The 22,239-nt window shown below is 36.2% G+C and overlaps 1 pseudogene; it reads left to right on the forward strand.

The window, feature by feature from the left end:
* Positions 1 to 11,750: 11,750 nt before the first annotated feature.
* On the forward strand, positions 11,751 to 17,694 carry LOC113926473 (annotated as a pseudogene).
* Positions 17,695 to 22,239: the final 4,545 nt, after the last annotated feature.

A 22,239-nucleotide genomic window follows, 5' to 3' on the forward strand; every position in this document is an offset into this window, starting at 1 on the left:
GAAGCTTCAATTCATAGGCATTACTGATTAAATTATTGTTATTATTTTTTAAAGATTTATTTATTTATTTGACAGAGACACAGCTAGAGAAGGAACACAAGCAGGGTTAGTAGGAAAGGGAGAAGCAGGCTTCCAGCTGAACAGGGAGCCCGATGCAGGGCTCGATGTGGGACTTGATCCCAGGACCCTGGGATCATGACCTGAGCCCAAGGCAGATGCTTAACAACTGAGCCACCCAGTCACCCCATGACTGATTAAATCATTAACCAATGGTGACTGAGTCAACCTCCAGCCCTTCTCCCCTACCTGGAGGTTAAGGGGGTACTGAAAGTTCCAACCCACTAATCATAGAATTGGTTCCAAGGGCAACCAGCGCCCCCCCATTCTTAGGTTACCTAAGGGCTTCCCAAAAGTCACCTCATTAACATTAAAAAGGACTCTTATCTCTCTTATCACAGGAAATTCCAAGAATTTTAGGAGCTCTGTGCCAGGAACAGTGGAAGACTGAATATATATATTTCTTATTATAAATCACAATACCACAACTTTTTATTATAATTATGCATGGGATTCTGGGTTGTAAATCGTTTTTCCATCAAGTCAAAAGAAAGCAGCAATAGATCTTTAGTAAAATGCCCATATTTACAATAGGTTGGGAGGTGAGTAGATACGACAATTAATTTTAAACTTTCTCCTGACTTTATGATAAACCATGTTCCTACACCAACTCCAGAATGGAGAGTTTACCTTAGGGAAAAAACAAAACAAAACAAAACATAAAAAAATACAACTTTATAACTTTATAGAAACTAGCAACAGCTGGGATTGTGTATTGAAGGGGAGCAAAATTCAATACCACTTTGACATATTGATTATTTTGAATTAAAGTTACTTAAGAAACAGCCAGCACAAGGAGGACACTCTGACCCCCAATATGTCCCTCTGAAAGCAGGAACTAAATCTCTCCTGTGAAAGGTACCCTCCCTGTACCAGAAAGGTAGAAGGCACACTTATCACCAGAGAGAGGAATTTTAGGGCCTGGAAGATTATATAAACAAAGTTTGTTACTTTCTCACTAATTTACTACCCCAAACCCACACTTCTTTATCTTGTTAATTCTTCACAAATTTATCGGTTCTTTGTCTAAAAGGTATAAAACCTGCCTGCTTTCGTCATTTTTTCCAGTCTCATATTTTTATGGGCTCCTGTACATAGGAAATTAAATTTGTTTTTCACCTGTTGATGTCTTATGTCAATTTAATTAATAGACCAGCCGAAGAACATAGACGGGAAGAAAGAAAAAGTTTTCCTCCCCTACAGTATAATGTTAGACTTATGGCAAGCATTAAGACTGTATTGCACAACTGCATTTTCATGAAATACCCAATTATAATTTACTAGTGAGGAAGCAGGTTGGGAGAGGCCTACATTTTCTGTCATTATAGAAAAAGTATTTGGAAGGCCACATTGTTATTGTTTAGTTTTGTGTAGCAATAATTGGAAGATTATATACTTTACAAAGACATATTTCTTAGATTTTGGGTGTGCCTTACATATGTAATAAGTGTATTTCTTAAAATTTGCATTGAAACATTTGAGCATTTTGTCACTTAAAACTTACTTTAGATATTGCAGAAGATATTCCTATTTACATAAACCCTACTTTATAAATTGGTAATATTTATACACTTATATTGAATCTTCATCCCATATTTTTATAGCTCATTATTTAATGTGCCTTCAGCTCTTGAAGTCAAAACATACAAGATAGACGGACTTTTCCCGTAACCTAGTTATAAACTTGTGAATAATAATCGGGGCATCTTGTAGTGCTCCCCATGATATCTGTGAGCCATTTCAATCAGCCCAAAGTGCTGATGACCCTCAAATCAGATCTCCAAATACCATCTCCCCATAATATGCAAACCTCTATTTCCAGCTAGCCTCTATATACCTTGATGGAGATATCTTGAAGCAACCTCACACGTAACACAACCAATATTAAACTCATTTTATCATCAACATACCTATTCTTGCTCGTCTCTTACTTGTTCTCTTTTCCTCTGTTCCCATCAACACCGACGTAGTCTACTGTATGGTAATTTCTTCCCATCTGAGTGATAGCAATAACTTTCTATCCCACTGTCCTGGTCCATTCATTATTGCCATCAAATTCGTGTTCTTGTACCCCACATCCATTCGCCACATTAGACACATTCTCAATCCTAAGCAAGCTTCTCCGTCTTTAAGCAAAGATTTTTGGAGTGACCAATCCCTCCTGCCTTCCAGGAAATATCATCATTTAAGATTCAACTAATTTTTCAAAAAAAAAAAAGATTCAACTCATTTTTCATTTTTCATATCAGTACAGCATTTCCTAAAAGGGGGCTAAATTAATCACCTATGCCATGGTATTCTTTGAGAATTTAACATATATCATCTGTATAATACTTAGTGTCTGTTAGGTAGTAAGGGCTCAAAAATGGTAGTTGTTTTTATTAATTTTATTAAAATGATCTTTGCATATATTTGTGTCTTAACCTCCTGAGGGCATAAACTTTATTCTGCTATTTATTTTATTACAACTCCAAGCACACCACTTGGCATTTAGTAGGAGACACTGTGCATCTACCGTCAATAAATATTACCCTGACTAGGGCTGTAATTTAGAGTTAAAAGTGCTAGTCACAATTATTATCAATAAGAACATACTTTCTCATAGTAATTAGAAAATATTGGTTGATGTGTTTTAATAATATTACTATTACAAACAGGAGAAATATAATTCTGAAAGCTTTAAGTCATGACTGAACATATGGATTTTTATATCTATGTGGAGGGATATTAATAAAATATTTTAGAGTATAAGAGTTCACACACAAAGTGAAAGAATAATTTCCCATCTCTGAGTTAAATACAATGAATTATCTTTCAACAATTAGTCATTTTTCTCCCAGATATTTCTGCAAAAAATATATTGCTTTTGGGATCTCAACAAATTTGCTTTCAACAAAATATGCGTATAGCTTCTCTAGAAGTATTAAAACAAAACATACTTAAATGGTTGCTACAGCATTGCCCTTTGTTATGTCTTTTATCTAGGATACATGATTTTATTCTGTAGGCCTGCGGCTGAACTGTAAATTATTTTTGTTCTTCTGCAAGAGGATCTCACCATTCTGTCAACGATTCAGTTCTGCACGCAGACTAAGAGGGAAATAGGATATAATGAAATATCCTTAGGGAAAAATTATAGGTATACTGTAGGTCCATAGTTGTTCAATATTCTATGGATACAGCACTGTGAAAGACATTATCCCAGTCCTTTAGGTGTGAATATCATTCCATGGGTGAGGGAATGCACATGAAAATGAGAAATGTTCCCATTAATAGTATAACCATTAAATTTCTTAAACTGGTTACAATACACAACAGTATTTGACTGGATATTGACATGTGTTTGGCAGAACTACTTATTATGAAATACAGAGAATCAGAACGTATGGCTCCTGGAAATAGTTTTAATTCCATGATTTCAGTTCATTCACTCTGCAAGGTATTTAGGTCAACAGGAGATACTTACATGTTACTGAAGAGTGGGGGAGAAGTGTTAGGATATCCTCTCTGTGTTCCATGAGGATGCCATATCTCTCATTGAGGACACATTAATTCACTGTTTACAAAATTATAACCAGTCAGCATAATCATCATCTTCATCATCATTAGAGCACATATATTCCATGTTGCTGTTCTGGGAGCTGTACAAATTAGGTTAAAAGTCAATTTGTAAGTTGTTTGCATATGTACATTTTAAATCATCTGTTGGCTGATAGATATCCAATGACCATTTATTTATCTATATATTCACCTCTCTATATTTTTATTTTTTGTTTAAGCTATCTATGCCCAAGTATTTCAAGATAGCAAGAATTATATTAATCTTAAGAGATTAACACATACAATTTTTAATTGAGTGCTCTGAAGAAAATAGGATGAAAATATTACTGTATAAGAATAAGATTTGCAAACTCACTTTTATGATAGTCTGTGTTCAGTTTACCTTATGGACTACTAAGAAGGTTAGAGCAGCACTGAACAATAAGGAAGCTACTAGTCACATGTGGCTATTGAGCACTGAAATTGTCTAGTATGATTAATTACAGGCTATAAGTGTAAAATGTACACTGGATTTTATAGGCTTAGTATGAAAAATAGAATATAACATATGCCATGAAACATTTTTTATATTGATTACATACATCTTGGCTAAATGGTTAAAACAGGTAATTATTAAAAGTAATTTTATTTGTTTCTTTTTACTTGTTTGACTACTAGGAAATTTAGGAGTCTGCCTGTAGTTCACATTACATTTATATTGAACAGCACTGGGTTAGAATGTTTGAAATTCATATAGCTAGGGTCAGGTAAGTTTCAAAGAAAAATGGAGGAGATTTAGTAAAAATTATATTAAATTAATTCTGTTATCTTCTAAATGACATCCACTGTGTGAAAACTACCTTAAGATTGGACTTAAGGGAGCTCTTCTGACACTGTTTTTTGTGCTAAAATAAAAGTGACAGGCTCATTTCCCAGTACACAGGGGAAATGTGTCCATCACTTCTGGAGTTCAAATAAAGCCACATTTCCAGGCTGTGGAATTCTCCCCTGTGCTAAAATAATGTTTACTTGAGTCCAAAACTTATTCGGAAAACTGAGCTTCTAAGATAAATAAGCACTCTTTATGGCCAAATTCTCTTGATAAATTGATTCTAGAATTCATTAATATTTTACCTTTAAAGGATGCCAGGAAATAAGATATCGATGAGGAACAAATGAATAGCAAGCTCTGTTATCTTTACTTTTCACACATTCCTTATTTAAAGCCTATTTTCCCATATCTGTTTATATATGCCATTGTAAAGAGAATTTCTGACATTTGAAGTTTTCTGTTTCTAATTTTCAAGCCATATATATATATATATATATATATATATATATATATACCATATATTTTCATATCCAGACTTAAGACATATATTACATATTGCATTCTTTGTTACTTGTGGCAGAATGGTATTAGTCATATTAATTAATTGTGATGATTCTAGATGGCATTTTTTATGTCATCTTTGTCATATTTCAGTTTCTCACTTAAAAATAAAAAATAAATAATAAAACAAAAGTCTACATAATACAGAATTCTACAAATACTTCTTAAAACATTCATTGTACTTTATCTGCCTGAATACAATACCATATCCGATCTAACATAGTATGTCTCAATACTTATTAAAGATTGTAAACTAGGAAAATATTCGTTACTATTAAATTACTAAAAATATGATTGTTCTTAGCAGAGTGACTACCTAGAAGTTAATGAATTACAGGTTTTAAAAAACAATTATTTGGCCTAAATAGAACTTACCAAATTAACCAGCTTTAACTACTGGAACATATCATACTGTTTTGTCCCAGCCGAGCAGATACAAAAGGAAATAACACAAGACATTTCAAGGGAAAGAGATTGTAGTGATCTTCCTCATCTAGGGTAGATCCTATATGAAAATTGTAAAGTAAAGGTGTCTCATTTAAAGCTTTTTTGACCCCTTATAGCAAATCTCCAGCTACGGGAGGGGTTCCCAGCTCTGGCTGCACATTACAACCTACTGGGAAAGACATGAACACATAAGGCTGCTTGGCCCAACTGAGAATGATTCAATCAATATCTGCTTTGGAAGAAGGGCATACCTCTATATTGCTTAAAAGTTCCCTAGGTGGTTCTAGTGTGGACCAGTTAGAGAACCTCTAATCAAAGACAACCAGAAACCCCTTAGTCCCTGTTTTCCACCATTCTGTTATTGAAGTCTGAACCCTCTACATTTATTATTATTATTATTATGTTATATTAATCACCATACATTACATGAACCCTCTACATTTTAAATGCAGATACTACTCTACACCTTGCCCTGCTGATTTCTCACTGCTAAATGTCACTACTAATTTGTTTTATATTTTCAAAGCCTCATTAGGCTACTGGCCTGTTAATTACATACCCCAATTCATAATAAACCACTAATAGTTGAAAATGATATTATGTGTGCTACTTTTCTAATTAATGAATTTACTTCTTAACCTAGTATTTAGCATATCCTCAGGCATGAATGGATAAATAAAATATGAATTTTAGTCATTCTCACACACCTATATAGAAACACTTTAACCCTGGTGGGGCTTTCAACTTTTCTTAAGTATTTCTACATAAGGATGAATGAGAGTGAGTGGAGAGAGGAGCAGAGGGAGAGGGAGAGAGAGAATCTCAAGCAGACTCCTCGCTGAGCACGGAGCTGAGCACGGAGCTGAGCACGGATCTCAACCCCGGGGATTGATCTCACGACCCTAAGATCATGACCTGAGCCAAAATCCAAGAGTCGAATGCTTAACCAACTGAGCCACCTAAGCACCCCTTGGTGCTCTAATTTCTAACCACATTTCTTAGTCTGCTCTCTTTCTCATTCAGATCACTGGCCCAGAGCTTTCACATTTAACTTTAAGTATGAAACGATGTAAAAGTTTTAGCTAAACAAATATACAGATTGGCTTACAATAATATTTTATTTCATTTGGAAATGCTATTGTCTTATTATTTATCTATAACATGATATAGATCATGGAGCTATAGTTTCTGTCTAGCAATCTAGTGAACAAGAATTGTTCAAAGAGAACTGAAAATGGCTTCTGAGAAAATCACTTTAAGAGATGTTTAGAGCAAGAAAAGACTACCTGTTCTATTGAGATATATGAGTGTATGAGGACTTATTTTCAAATTATTATTATCATTTTCCATCTGCTTTAAAAGACAATGATTCAGGCCATTATAAGAAACTCCGAGCCCAGCCTGCCTGGCTAGGTTAATCTTGGAGATGTCTCTGATTATGTGATTGTCAAGCATGAATATCCAGCTACCAATCTCAGGTGAGGATTCCCACCTCATGGTGACAGAGAGGATCATAACACTGCCGGCCACCAGAAGTAGGAGCTTGGGGAGACTGACCTACTTCATCTTCTATTTGTTTGGAGCACTGAGGGAGGACTCAACATACAAAACACTGGTTGAAACATTTTACTCACAGAAAGGAGAAGAGACACAACACAGATTAAGATCAGTGTTTGTTAGTGTGCGCTGATCTGCCATGGCTAGTAGATCTTTCCCAATGCACGTGCCCCTCTCATGCTGTGGGGAAGACTGTTCCCTTCCATCTGGGGACAGATATACTGGTGGCACTGACCAGGTAACATATGACTCTCTTAAGTAATACAAGGAAGTTCACTGAGTATCCAGAACAGAGAATGTTTTCTCCTAACAAGGAATAAGAATCTGGGCCAACAATAGCTCAGGACCTGGCTTCCATATTGGGGAATGTTCCAGGCCCAGGGCACTGACTGGGCAAACCCAGAGAAGCGCAACAGGTCATGCAACGGCTGCTTCCCCAGCAGTGATTATGGACAAATTACTTAAACTCCATACAGCAAATTGGGGGTCATGATAATATCACCCTCATAAAGTATTGGGAGGATTAGATAAGTTAATATATGAAAAATGCCTACAACAGGGCCTGGCACATAGTAAGCATTTTATTAAGTAGTAGCAATATTTATCCAGCTGTTACAGTTTTAAAATATGACTATTGTTCTATGCCCCTCACTGAGTGGGGTGCTTAAGCTCCATTCCCCTTGTATCTAGGTGGGCTTGTGACTTTCTCTCTGCTATCTCCTGAAAAGTGATTGTCAAATCTATAGCTCACCAATCTTCCTTCTATCTTCCTAACTCACAGAATTTGCAAGCATAATAAAATAATTGTTTTACAGCACTTGATTTTAGATGGTTTGTTACAGCAAAAGGCAACCAGAATATTAGCCTATTTATTTTTGTAGCATATATTAGAATTATCAACACAGATTTTGCCTTGCATTTGAGAATATTATTTGCCTTTATTACCTTTATTACCACTGTCCTTCCAATCGTTCCCTTCTAACTCAAGCCACTTGAATCCAACTCAGTTCAAACCAATAGCCTGAGTTCTTGTTTTTTGCACTCTGATTACTCAACATTTTAATTAAAAAAATTACAAAACTATTACAATTTGACAGTTGCCAATCTTTCCACAACTCCTTCAGTGCTACTTACATTCCTTCCTACATGAGGCATTTCTTCTTATGTCTTTTTCTCCCTCTTGCTATTCTCCTAGACCAAATTCATCAGTCAACTTCCTATTACTCTATACCTTCTGATCTTAGATGACCTTGGCTCCTATTTCACAGGAAAGATCATGGTAGGGACCTTGTCTTTCTCTCTGCTATCTCCTGAAATGTGATTGTCAAATCTATAGCTCACCAATCTTCCTTCTATCTTCCTCCTTCACTTTTCTTTCCTCCTCCTCTCTTAATCCTAATTTAGTGAAAAAGTGGTGCTCTGCCTCCCATCTAAGGCTATTTCCAATGCCAAAATTTGTATCATACCTCTTCTTGTTGCTTTGGGAAACTTGCCCCAGTAATGACCTGTTCTCTCACCAATATTTTCAAATTTTGTCTTCTAAATCTTTTTTTGTATACTGATATGGTCATGTTTAAATGTCTTTCATTCAAGCAAAAGAAATCATTCTATGCTGATGCTGACGAGTGAATCTTTTAACTTGTCTTTTGTCTTCTTGTGCATTTCTTGAATTTTTCTAGTGCATACATGCTATACATAATAGAAAATATAATAGGGGTAATTTGATAATTGGTCTAATACGATTGTTCAAAAGTTTTAATGTGATATTAGATTTTACATTTTACTTTATTCTTAGTCATCTTCATTGGACAAATGAGCTTAATTTTACTATTTTTTATGTATTCATCTCAGAAATTATGTAATGCAATTAAGCTTACTTTTCGAACAACAGGAGTAAATCTGAAGGAAGCATTCGTGTGAGCAGGGGAAGGATTATTTTTATTTAACTTTCAATTACAGAGGGATAGTTAGGGACTATTCTACTGGCTCATCAAATTTTCTGTTAATTTGCAAAGTTGTGCACTTTAGCAAGACTTTCAAATTACAAAAATTGTGTATGGAGTATGTACTCAAATGATCGCCATAAGACGCCAGATCCAAAATAAGATCAGGATATCAAAGTAGAAAAAATAATGCTGTGATGTTTTCTGTTGCCTGCTGATGTGATTTATTTTAAATTAAATTGGGTTAAATATGTAACTCAAGTGTTATTGTTAAGGAAATAACATAGTTTTAACCCTCCTATCACTACTGCATTGAATTTAAGGGTGCTTTTTCAAAATGGAAAAGGAAGGTAATTGATCATGATTTGTTAGGGAATAACAATATACTATAAACAATATTAACAATATATTTGCCTATTTTGGTAAATTTGATATGTAGGCAAGTGAGAAATAACTTTTTAAATAACAAACTAAAGATATATTTAATTTAATTTACTCATAAGACATTTATTCAGTAAATGTTCATTGGATTTTGCTAGCCACTTTTCTAAGTCCTAGCCACTAGGAATACAATGAAAAAAAAACACAGAAATTTTATTCTGCATCACTTCAACCTCTCTGGACAGTATATGAATGCAGACAGCAAATTAGGTATCTCAGAACAGCATCATTTGTAAGTTTAGTAACCAAATTTCATTACACAGACTTCTGGGTTTAGTTCAGACATATAGAGAGCTAGCGTGTCATTTTCACTCTTAAAACAAGAGAAAAAAGTTGAACAGACTGCAAATTAGATTTTTCTTGAACTCTAGAGAGAACTGGAGTGGGAAGGAAAAGAACTCAGCAAATATCTGGAGAAAAAAAACACAGGCAGGGAGAAGCAGGACACAGCCATTTGTTTACTTGCATTAGATGCACCCAATTGCCATATGAGTCAGTGAAAATATTAAGGTAGACATTGTTAATTAATTGCAAAAGGCTGAGTATGGTTAGTGTGAAACTATAAAGCCCCTGAGGGCCACAGACAGAGGATAGTTGTGTCCCTTCTGCAGAGGGTTTTCTCTAGGAACCCCACAAGGTGCTCAGGAAATGTCAGGGAGAAATCTGAATAATGCAAAAAACAAACAAACAAAAAAAACAACCAAAAAATCTTCCTTCATGGTTCTTCCTGGGGTTGCAGGATGATAACCACTGCCAAAACTCTGTCCAGACCCATCTCTCTCTATCTCCCTCATGAAATAAAAGTTTTTTTCTTCATGGTATTTTGCAGGTAGGAAGACAACCAAATTTGTAGATCAGGTGCAGAGGTGAAAATTCATTGCAACTCAAGGTGGAATTGGTGGCTGCCACCCATTCCCCTCCCAGATGTGTCACCCCATCTCATCTAAGGAACAAAATCCTTAATCTGTAGGAGTTAGGGCCTCAAAACTGTAAACTAATGGTACTAGTGGAAAAGCACTGCAGTTAAGGAGGGAAACAAGGAATTAAAAAAAAATGCTTATACTTGGAGAAGGAGCTCTAGGGACTTCACTAGCCCTAGCTGTGCATCTGGAGAAGGGACAGTATACTTACAAAGGGCACATGGCTGAGATCAAGGCTCATAGTGTCTACTTAAGACTGAGGCTTATCAGAGCATCAAACACCCCACCCAACTCCCTACCAACAAGCTAACAGGCATCTAGTAAAACTAATAGCAGAAGACATCTGGGAGAACAGCAAAACATGGGCTTTCTCTAGGGAGAAGTGCAAAGGAAAACTCAAAACTAAGTGGAGAGACAAACAAAAGATATTACTAGAAGAATTTGTAGCATTTGATGCACTGAGGATAACCCAAACAACAACAAACCCAGCTCTACCTCACAGTGAGGTAGTGAGGCTCATCCCAGGAATGCAAAGTTTGTTCAATTTTGAAAAAAAAATGTATTTTATCATATTAACAGACTAACTAAATAAGAACACATTTTATCAACAGATGAAGGAAAAATGTATTTGGCAAAATCAGATATCTGTCCCTGGTAAAAACATTCCACAAACTAGAAGCAGGATACTTCCTTAATCCAATAAAGAACATCAATAAATCCTTCAGCTCACATCATATTTGAGGAGAGACTACTTTCTGCCTAAGATCAGAAATAAAGCAAGGCTGTCTCCTTTCCCTACTCATATTCAACGTTATGTTGATGTGCTAGTGAGAAAGACTTGCAATAAGGCAGAAAGGAAAAGGAAAATAAAAGGGCATATAGATTAGAAGGAGAGGAGAGGTGGGGCGCCTGTGTGGCTTGGTCAGGTAAGCGCCTGTCCTGGCTCAGGTCATGAACTCAGTGTCCTGGGATTGAGCCCCGGCATGTGCCCCTGCATCAGGCTCCCTGCTCAGCAGGGAGTCTGTTTCTCCCTCTCCCTCCCCTGCCGCTCCCCTTGTTTGTGCTCTCTCTGTCTCTGTCAAATAAATAACTAAAATATTTTAAAAAAAGAAAAAGAGGAGAAATAAAACAAAAGATATGATTGTCTATACAGATAATCACAAAGAATCTTAAAAAAGGCTCCCAGAGCTTTAAATATGTACAATCCATTTTATGTCAATATTTTTTGTCAATAATGCTTTTAAAAGCTCTTAAAAATTGCAAGCTAAGAAAGCATATCAATTTGCTCTATGGAGTTGACAATGACTCCTTAAATATTAAAATATATCTCCTAAAGTCCCAGCCAGTTCCTACTGCAGTCCCGCAGTTTCCTACCGCCTCTTTCCTTTCAACATGACAGATGGCGCTGTGTCCTTTGTTTGCCAAGGACTGCCTGGCAGGTGGAATTGCCATGGCCATCTCCAAGACCATGGTAGCGTCCATCAAGTGGGTCAAGCTGCTGCGGCAAGTGCGGCATGCCAGAAGGCCAATCACCACAGATAAGCAGTAGGGAGGGCATTATAGACTGTGTGGCTCATCCCCCTGTGGAGCAGGGAGTGCTGTCCTTCTGGCATGGTAACCTGACCAATGTCATGAGATGCTTCCCCACCCAGGCTCTCAACTTTGCCTTCAAGGATAAAAGAAGCTCTTCCTGGGTTGTGTGGACAAGAGAACCCAGTTGTGGCACTACTTTACAGGGAGTCTGGCATTAGGTGGTACCAGTGGGGCCACATTCTTGTGTTTTGTGTATCCTCTTGATGCTGCCCACACCCATCTAGCAGCTGATGTGGGCAGAGCTAGAGTTGAAAGGAAATTCAGAGGCCTTGGTGCCTGCCTGGTTAAGATCTACAAATCTGATAGGATATAGGGCCTGTACCAGGCCTTAATGTGTCTCTCCAAGGTATTCTCATCTACCCAGCTGCCTACTTTGGTATCTCTGACACTGCAAAGAGCATGCTTCCAGACCCCAAGAATACTCACATCTTCATCAGCTGGATGATCGCACAATCCATCACAGCGGTTGCTGGGTTGACTCCCTATCCATTTGACACTGTTTGTGTCAGTATGATGATGCAGTCAGAACGCAAAAGAACTGACCTCATATACACGAGCATGCTTGACTACTAGAGGAAGATTGCTCTCGATGAAGGAGCCAAATCTTTTTTCAAGGGTGCATGGTGCAATGTTCTCAGAGGCATGGGTGGTGCTTTTGTGCTTGTCTTGCGATGGAATCAACTAGTTCAGGTAAGTTTTTTACCAAGTTTTTTCCCCTGTGAACAGGCATGTACTATATAACATACCTAGAGTATTTTTGACAGACTATCAGCTGTTTATCAGTGGCAACTATTTACTGGTTCAAAATGGGATGCAATAATATTCATCTGATCCGTTTTTTCTTAAAGCCATTTCCATAATGATGAGACTTAATATATTTTTATTTCAGTCACTCCTGTTAAATAAATTTGAAGAAATAAAAAAGATCTGAAATTAAAAACTGCCTCTTAGAAACAACTACTTTTAGTTTTTTCATATAGAATATTGATGCATTTTTTTCAAACAATGGATAGATTCCAAAATTCTTTGTAACTAATTCATTAAAATTGTATGACTAGTCTCTGGGAGTATACTTATCTTCTTATTTTCTATTGAGAAGGCCTGGTATTTAACTAAAGACAATCTTACCCCATAAAGACAAACATTTAAAATGGAGAGTTCTCAATAACATTTCAATTATTTTTTACATAATTTTATTTCAATATAATCTTTTTTTTAAGAATGGCCCTAATTTTTCTTATTAACTTTCTCAGAATGTCACTGATTTCAGTAATTTCATATTCATTTGTAAACTGATTTTTCTTTGGATTTATTTTATGATTACATTACTTGCACACCACCTGTTATAATTGTTTCACTATGGCTTAGTCCCTTTTCCTTTAAGTACTGGGAGTAACTTTGTGTTTAGTGCTCTAACCTTTAGCAAAACCTTCCACCATAATTTGCTAGGGATAAGAGGTAGTTAAGAAATCAGCTTTACATTTGAATACCAAAATTAATTAAATGGACATCAGTAGGATTGTTTTAGAGCATGTGTCCCACATTAGACATCCATTTTCCTAACCAATATTTGTTTATAAAGGTCTACATTTCTCAAGAAAATTGTTAGTAAGTAATGTTTACATCTTCTTAAAGCTATTTTAGTGCTATGACTTCAAATGTTTTCACTCAATAGGTACCCTAGGGCTCTCTGAACTTTCTAGTGGAACATAGCAATATTTAAGTTTTTGAAAAAGTAACTGAACATATATGGGTAAGTATCAGAACATTACAAGTAAAAGTGAATTGAAGGATGTATCCCTTCCTAATTGTATTATTGAAATGTACAAGAATTCAGGTTTTTTTCACAGGCTGTCTAAACTTAATTTTGTAGAGCAATTAACCATCTATTTGTTGCATGAACCACTTCCTTTTGGGTCACTGAAATTATTAGAAAACTCTTTCCTGGAGTGGTGGGGCTCACTTTCTCTCTTTGAATATAACCTACTTAGAGGAGTGAGAGCAATTCTTTATGTGTATATGATAATTTTATAGACTCCATGCAACCTGATTTGAAATAAACTTTTGGGTTTAGACAAACAAATTGTTCATCATGTCTATTAAATTTTTACCTTACTTTATGAACTGTAGGTACAGCCTGTTCTTATTCGTATTCACCCTCAGTACTTAAGCCATTGTCTTTCACAGTACATGAACCCTGAATTAAGGTGGTATGCAAGTAATGTAATCATAAAATAAATTCAGAATTGACAGGATTGGTCTTTCCTCCCACAATTAGAACTCTACTACTTTGTTTTTGAAGTACATTTTGTCACCCAAGACCTGTGATTCAGGGAAATTAACAGCAACTGTGAAACCATATGCTCAGCCTACAGTAATGAGATAGTAAACACATTTTACTAAAGAAATGCAACACATTTATTCCTCTAGATCTTCTACACTTCAGATAAGTCAGATCATTAAAGATTTAAAATCTAGATGTATTATTCCTTTGTTAAATTAGTTTTATACAACCATGACAGTGTCTATTTAGCCTACACTGAGGAACTAATACCTTACTCTAATTGTTTTAGCAAATCAATTATATAAATCAATAAATATTCCTTGAATCACGTCTACGGGACAGACTATAATGCTATTCACATTTCATGTGCCATATTCTGGGAAACTCCTCAGGGGTAGATTTTTCTCAGTAGTTTTCAGGGCCTGAAAAATATTCCTATATAGAATAAATGACAAGTTTTATGGCTGAATATAATCTGATTAATATAGCTGATTTTGTTTCATTTTTTTCGGATAATGGAATTTGTGACTTACCTCTGGCTAGTGTGAAGAATGTGACAGTGTATATTTGTACAGTGATCTCACCCCGTGGCTTCATCTTTTTTTCCTCTTGCATCGTAAGTATCTGCATGCACTCGGGGCCTAAGGCAGCTCTGACTTGTCTTAGTTCCTTCGCTTCAAAATGGTGACAGAAGAAATTTGAGATGATGTCAATAGGGAGTGTATCAAGCTTGTGACAAGTAGCAGGAGTTGCTGTTAGGAGTCTAAAGGAAACAAATAATGGAGGGGATCGGCAGAGGCTCTGCTGCTGACTCTCATGAGCAGGCATAAATACGTGAGCTTCCTTCAGGGAAGTACAGGGGCTGTTGTTCATGCGTCTTGCCGGTGTAGCTGAAGCCAGATTTACCATATTTTTACTATTCTGCTGTCCATATTTTTAGTACAAGCTCATGTGACTTGAGGAAAGAGGCCCCATCAGGAAGCATGTATCTAAAACCAAAAACTTTCATGACCTCATTTCCTACACTATCAACTATAAACTCCCCAGAAAGACTCTTAACAGCTTTGACAATGCAACTAGATGTTTCACCAATACTTCTTCACCTTTATTTTTAGATATTTTGTAAATATATCACACTCATTTACTCCACCAATCAGTCCCTTATATATCCATCCATTAATTCAACTGACATGTTAATATTTATTAGTTTTAAGGTAATGGTTATAAAAAACCTGCCATTATGTATATAATGTAACATTGATGGCAGCATCCCTCTTTTACATTATTATTTAAGATTAAAAATGTGAACTTCCTGAGAAAACCAGTAATGCCTAACTCCCAGAGGAGTGACTGATAGTAATTCTTAAGTCCAAATTAAAATAATTTTATTTTTGTGCTAATGAGCTATTATAAAATAAGAAGAGCCCAGGAAATGTCAATGTATTTAATTTATAAAGATTTTATAATGTTTTATTTTATGTTTACTCTTTATTTTATAATGCCACTTAGATTGCATTTTAGTTCAAACAACTTTGAGGAATTAAAGAATTAAAGTGAAAGTTCATTAACATGTTACTCTGGGGAGACATTTATAAACAAGTTACAATAAACATTATCTATGTTATATTGAACTGCACTGAAAACCAGAACTCACACTTCCAGTAAGTTAGGTCACACTGTTTTATTAAATGAAGATGTATGAATCCTCATGTCAAGATGTTTATTGGGAACCCAGGAAAAAAAAACAAAATAAAACAAAACAGAACATCAATTAGCCTCAGTAAGTCCAAGGTGAGACAGGACCAGCTGAGTGGAATGATTATTCATGGCAGCAACTGGGAAATTAAAAAAAAATTCCCAGAAACTGGGAAATTTAAAGCATTCTCAAAATTTTTTCAATTTAAAAAAAATTAAAAATAGTGAGAGAGAGAGAGAGAACTCTGCAACTCAAAATGTGGTGCATTATAATGACATCATTTGGAAGCATGCAGGATAGCAATACTCCTCCTCCTTACTGAATCCAAATGTATTTTTATCAGGACTTCCAAGTAATGTGCATGTACATTAAAGTTTGAGAAACACTGCCATAAGTGCTATGGAGACCAAGACAGAGATTGTTAGCCTCCCATCAAGGACAAATGGACTCCCAAGGAGTAATTGAAGAAAGGTTATGGGCTTATGACTTGTGTACCTCTCCCTTGAAGTGACTTGTTATGGGCTGTTATTGTGTACCTCTCCCTGCCTAGAAATTCCTATATTAAAGCCCCAAGTATCTCAGGATGTGTCTGTATTTGGAAATTGGGTCTCTAAAGGGGTAATAAAGTTAACATGAGGTCATAAGAATGGGCCTTAATCCAATATGAATGGTGTCCTTATAAGAAGAGGAAATACGGCCACTGATGGGTAGAGAGGGAAGAGCATGTGAAGATATAGGGAGAAGACACCCATCTACAAACCAAAGAGAGAGACATCAGAATACAGAAATCTTGCCAACACCTTGATCTCACAGTTCTAGCCTTTGGAACTGTGAGGGAAATAGATTTCGGTTGTTCAAGCCATTCAGTCTCTGGTACTTGTTTGGCTGCCCGAGCAAACTAATACAGGTCTATTCATGAACGTGCGGACAGAGATAGGAATGGTAGAGTACTTCCAGACAAACAAATTAAAGAACTGTCCCTACTTCTAGGTCCAAAGGCAGCTGTTACTGTAGAAAAAGATTCCCTTGGAGAAGCTATCATCTCAAGAAGTTGAATGTAGCTGCCAAAGAATTGTAGGCTGGCAGGAAAGAAGCATGGAGAATAAATATCCACAACACTTAACTACTTCTGTCCTTCAGTGTTCTTGTTTGTCCTGTTGGCTAACTCTACTTGGCAGCCAGAGGGTAAGGGTGTTCTGATGATGCAGTCTGTGTTAAGTTAGCCTCCTAGGGGAAAGAAACAAAGTAGATGATGATGTGAAGTAGATTGGAAGTGCAACTAGAAATTATGCAGCAGAACCACTTATCTTCCTTCCTTCCTCCCTTCCTTCCTCCCTCCCTTCCTCCCTTCCTTCCTTCCTTCGTTCCTTCCTTCGTTCCTTCGTTCCTTCCTTCCTTCCATAAAAATGATCCTATTTATGCAGAGTAGGAAAACACCCAGCTAAAAGACTGCTCTTCTAATGTCCTTTGCATCTATCTGTACATAGCCACATGATTAACTTCTCTTTCAGACATGAATAGAAATTGATGGGTGGAACTTCAAGTCATGCTCCTTACAAGAGGATGGAGCTAGCTGGAATGTTCCATTTGCACCCTCTTCCTTCTTCCTGAAGCCTGTAATGGATCTGACTGATGCTCTGACAGCCATCTTGGACCATGGCATGAACTTGCAGTGGAAATTCAGAGCAGATATATGGAAGGGATTTGGGTCTCTGATAACTGTGAAGCACCTCCAGAACCCTGAGTATGCCACTTCGGCATGAGTATTATTTTGATGTGAATGCAATTGAGAATTCACAGACGTAGGAAGGGTTTTCTGCCTTCTCTTATCTGCCCAAAAGCTGGGCATAAATTTCCCTTTCAGGAAAGCCTGCATCAGAGAGAGAGAAAGGGACTCTTATCACCTCAGATGAGGAGTTGATACCAAGATCAAATTGCATAAGCAGTCCTTACTAAAATAGTTCCTATCTTCCATTAGTTCCTTCATATATTTTCTAGTTACTTCCCCACATATTACCATCCCTTGAAACCCAAACCCCCCTCCCTTTGTTAAAAAGTTATATAAGCCCCCAAGTTGAATTTCTTCGTTGAGTATCATTTCTTTTCTGTGAACTCCCATGCAGATAAATATTAATAAAAAGTGTGTGCCTTTTCTTCTGTTAATTTATTTTATTAGTTTAATTCACAAGCCCCCAGTTACTAAATCTAAGGTGGTAGGGAAAGGTTTTTCCTCCTGGCAGTATAAAGTTGGGCTGAATTCAAACTGATACAGAGGGGAAGGTGAAGGGAGGCTATTTAAGAAGCTTTACAAAATAATGAATGTATATTAATTTTTTTAAGTTAAAGAATGTCTCAGAAGATTTTCTGAAGTAAGGCCTTCTGTGCAACTCCAATAAAATCACAGAATTGTTCTAAGTGTCATATTTCTTACCTGCAAAAATAGTTTAATAACATCCCTGGTACACTTAGATAATTATTCTGAAAATATATATGACAGTACTTGATGACTAAAGAGTGAAGAAAATGAGATTAAGAATCAGAATTTTGTGATCTAGTCCTAGCTCTTTAACTAACTGGACCTAAGTAGTCACTCTTTTGGCATTGATAGTGTTCTTTTTTAAGATGTATTTATGTATTTATTTATTTATTTATTTGAGAGAGAATGAAAGAGAAGGAGACATGTGAGCAGAGGGGCAGACGGAGAGGGAGAAAGGTAGACCACCGCTGAGTGGGGAGCCCAACGTGGGGCTCTGTCTCATGAAACTGACACCATGACCTGAGCTGAAATCAAGAGTTGGATGCTTAACTGACTGAGCCACCCCAGTGCCCTGAGAGTGTCCTTTATCAGAGGCTCAGTTGGATGGAATAATTTAAACCTATACAATGGGTTATTACTCAGCCATCAAAAAGAATGAAATCTTGCCATCTGCAACAACATGGATGGAACTAGAGGGTATTTTGCTAAAGGAAATAAGTCAGTCAGAGAAAGACAAATACTATATGATTTCACTCATCTGTGGAATTTAAGGAATAAAACAGATGAACATAGGGGAAGGGAAAGAAATATAAAATAAGACAAAAACAGAGGGAGGCAAACCATAAGAGACTCTTAACTGTAGGAAACAAACTGGGTGTTGCTGGAGGGGAGGTGGGTTGGAGGATGGGGTAGCTGGGTGAAGGGCATTAAGGAGGACACTTGAAGTAATGAGCACTGGGTGTTGCATGCAACTGAGGAATCACTGAATTCTACCTCTGAAATTAATAATACAGTATATGTTAATTAAATTGGATTTAAATTGAAAAATTTAAAAACTTTCTTAGATTTTAACTAATAATTTTTGACAATTATATGATATTATTTTTATTTATTAAGGATTATGACATAGCTTTAAACCCAATCTCTGAACTTTAGTTTCTTAAAGAATCTACCTACATAAAAGAATAGTGAATATAACATGATGTTAAATCCATATTAAATAAGCTATTTAAAAATGAGTTTCTATATCTCCCTGGGTTTTCAATACCAAAAGAAAACATGTTTCACTTATTTATGATTGTTTTCCTTTTTCAGATCACTAAGTTATGGGGAGACATAATTCTGAGGAAGTATGGATTGAATTAGGGTTCTAACTTTGTAAGAATAAAAAAGCTCCTGTTGTTCTTTTCGATAATAATACTTTTTTTTTAAGATTTTATTTATTCATTTGACAGAGAGAGAGAGCGCACAAGCAAGGGAAGCAGCAGGGACAGAGGGAGAGGGAGAAGCAGGTTCCCCACTGAGCAGGGAGCCCGATGCGAGGCTCGATCCCAGGACCCTGGGATCATGACCTGAGCCAAAGGCAGATGCTTAACCAACTGAGCCACCCAGGCGCCCCAACAATAATAATTTTTTCTATGAACTATGATTACATATACATATGTATGTGTGTGTGAAGATAAAAATATCATTATTAAATTATATTTTCTTCTATGCTATGTGTTATTCTAGATATATTACTTGCATTCTGATTGACCATAGGGAACTCAACTGTGTTCTTTCCTTAAAATGTATGTGTGTTTATGTGTCTATATAATATTGAAAATCGAAAAGAGAAATACACAAAAAATACAATTCAGGGAATGTAGTGAAAAGATGGGGGGGATCAACACAGATTTTCAGAAGGAAAAATTTCCAATTACGCCAACAATTACATGAAAAACAGATAAGAAGTCTTAGTTGTCAGGAATTGTGTCATGCATCTGGTAATGGAAAGTAATTAAGAAGGAAGATTGTATCAATCTCTCTGCCTTAAAGAGTGTTGGTAAGACACAAAAAATATCAAATTTTGGATAATAAGCAATAATTCATCTTTGTGTTTAGGAATCTTAAGGGTAAAGCTTCTGATAATGTTCTGCTGAATTATTTTGTTTCAATCGATTGGTAAATATTTTAAACTCATAATTTATAACCACATTCATTTATGAATATTTATTACTCAGATAATGGGTTAAGTCATTCAGCATAAAAATGTCAAATCTATATTGGTTACTATAATCATTTGAATGATGTAATTACCATGTATACCTAGCTTCTTTGTCCATTATAACATAAAAAGAAAACAGTAAAATACAGAACAGAAAATAAGCAAGAGCTAAAAATATCTAGGGTAAAAGAAAGATGTTACTCTTGCATCCTTTTCTGAATACAAAAGTGGGTTTTGCACCCTCCCAGGAGGTAGGACACTAAGAGGCATGACTCATGCTTTCCCTTTTTTACCTCCAAGTTTGCATAGTGTTTTCCAACCAATAGAACTGGAAAGGTCTTTTGGAGTGCTCCAAGCTTATTTTCAGTCTATGTTCTCTGTTTATGTTCCATGATCACCTCTCTGATTCCCACTGGAAAGGGCTTGACATACCCCCAACACTTACCCTTTTCTTTACTTTGATGGAAAGATTTTAAAATCATAGGATTATAGGAACTTGAGGAGGAATCCAAGAAGAGCCTTGGGTTATCCAGTACAATTCCCAATTGTATGTTCAAATCCCCTCCTACAATATTTATGATAACAGTGTCACTGAACCACTAGTCATACTCGATAGTGATACTTTAATTAACAGCATTTCTTTAATTGAGCCAAAATCTGCCTTTGTTTTCCTTTTAGCCCTTCCTATATATTTCTGCTGTCCAGAATTACAAATAGATCATCCACCTGCTCAGCAGCAAAGCTGTCCCAGGGTGTGTGTATGATACTTTTGGGGCACACATTTATTTATCCTACATTTTATACATTTGATTTTTTGGTTTTATTTTTTATTGAGGTATATGTTACATGACAATACACCTATTTCAATGTGCAGTTCTACAAATATTAATAAATATGTAAAGTTGTGTAAGCACTATCACAATTCAGATACAGAACAGTTCTATAACTCCCCAAAAAAGGATCCTGCTCCTTTGTACTCAAGCACTCCTGCTGCCCCTGGCACTTGATGGTGACAAAGACTCTCCTTGACCAGACTTTAGTCAGGCTCCTCTGAACCCTTTTCTTGACTAGGCCTTGACATTAGGTTTTCATGTTTATCCGTTCAGAGCCCAGTTTTATCAAGAATCCTGCTAAGTCAGTGTAGAGAAAATCTTCCAACCTGTGATATCTGATCATCCTGGCCTGCCTTCAACAAGAATCTTGTGAGGTCAATTTTAGCAAGAATTCTTCTTCCCCTGATGTCTCCTCTTAGTAATTTTCCACCCACTGATCTTCTCCCCCAGCCTGCTCCCTGGTGATAAATCCCCCTTGTTTTCTTTGTAGGTAGAGTCAGGCTTGATCTCTCTCCAAATGCAATACTCTTGACACTTCCGCCCATTACAACAGTCTTGAATAAAGTCTTCTTTTACCATTTTAACAAGGGTCAGAATATATATGTTTTTTTAACATCATGTAGAGATAACCATTCTGAGCATTTTGCTTTGGACTCTAACAGGTTTGTCTTTTGAAAGTACTCAGACATACACTAATTCTTTATAAACTTTGTGTCCTGTGTTCCATGCCATTCCCTAACTAGCGTTTTCACTCTACTATGTAAACATATTTTAGTAGCTAGAGTTCTTACCACCTTTGTTAGTAATTATTTCATGTTCTCTAGCAGAGTTAATTCACTTTTTCTTTTATGATTTCATGCCTATATTTCTTACTTAATTTCATTTTATCCAGTAATATAATTATTCACATGGTTGATTCTAACATTCAATTATAAGCTCGTTGAAGACAAAGACTGAAGCTTTTCAACTTTATATTTCACAAACAGCTGAAAACGTCATAATTGTGACTCAG

This window comes from Zalophus californianus, chromosome 4, assembly GCF_009762305.2.
Source record: "Zalophus californianus isolate mZalCal1 chromosome 4, mZalCal1.pri.v2, whole genome shotgun sequence".
Classification (NCBI taxonomy): domain Eukaryota; kingdom Metazoa; phylum Chordata; class Mammalia; order Carnivora; family Otariidae; genus Zalophus; species Zalophus californianus.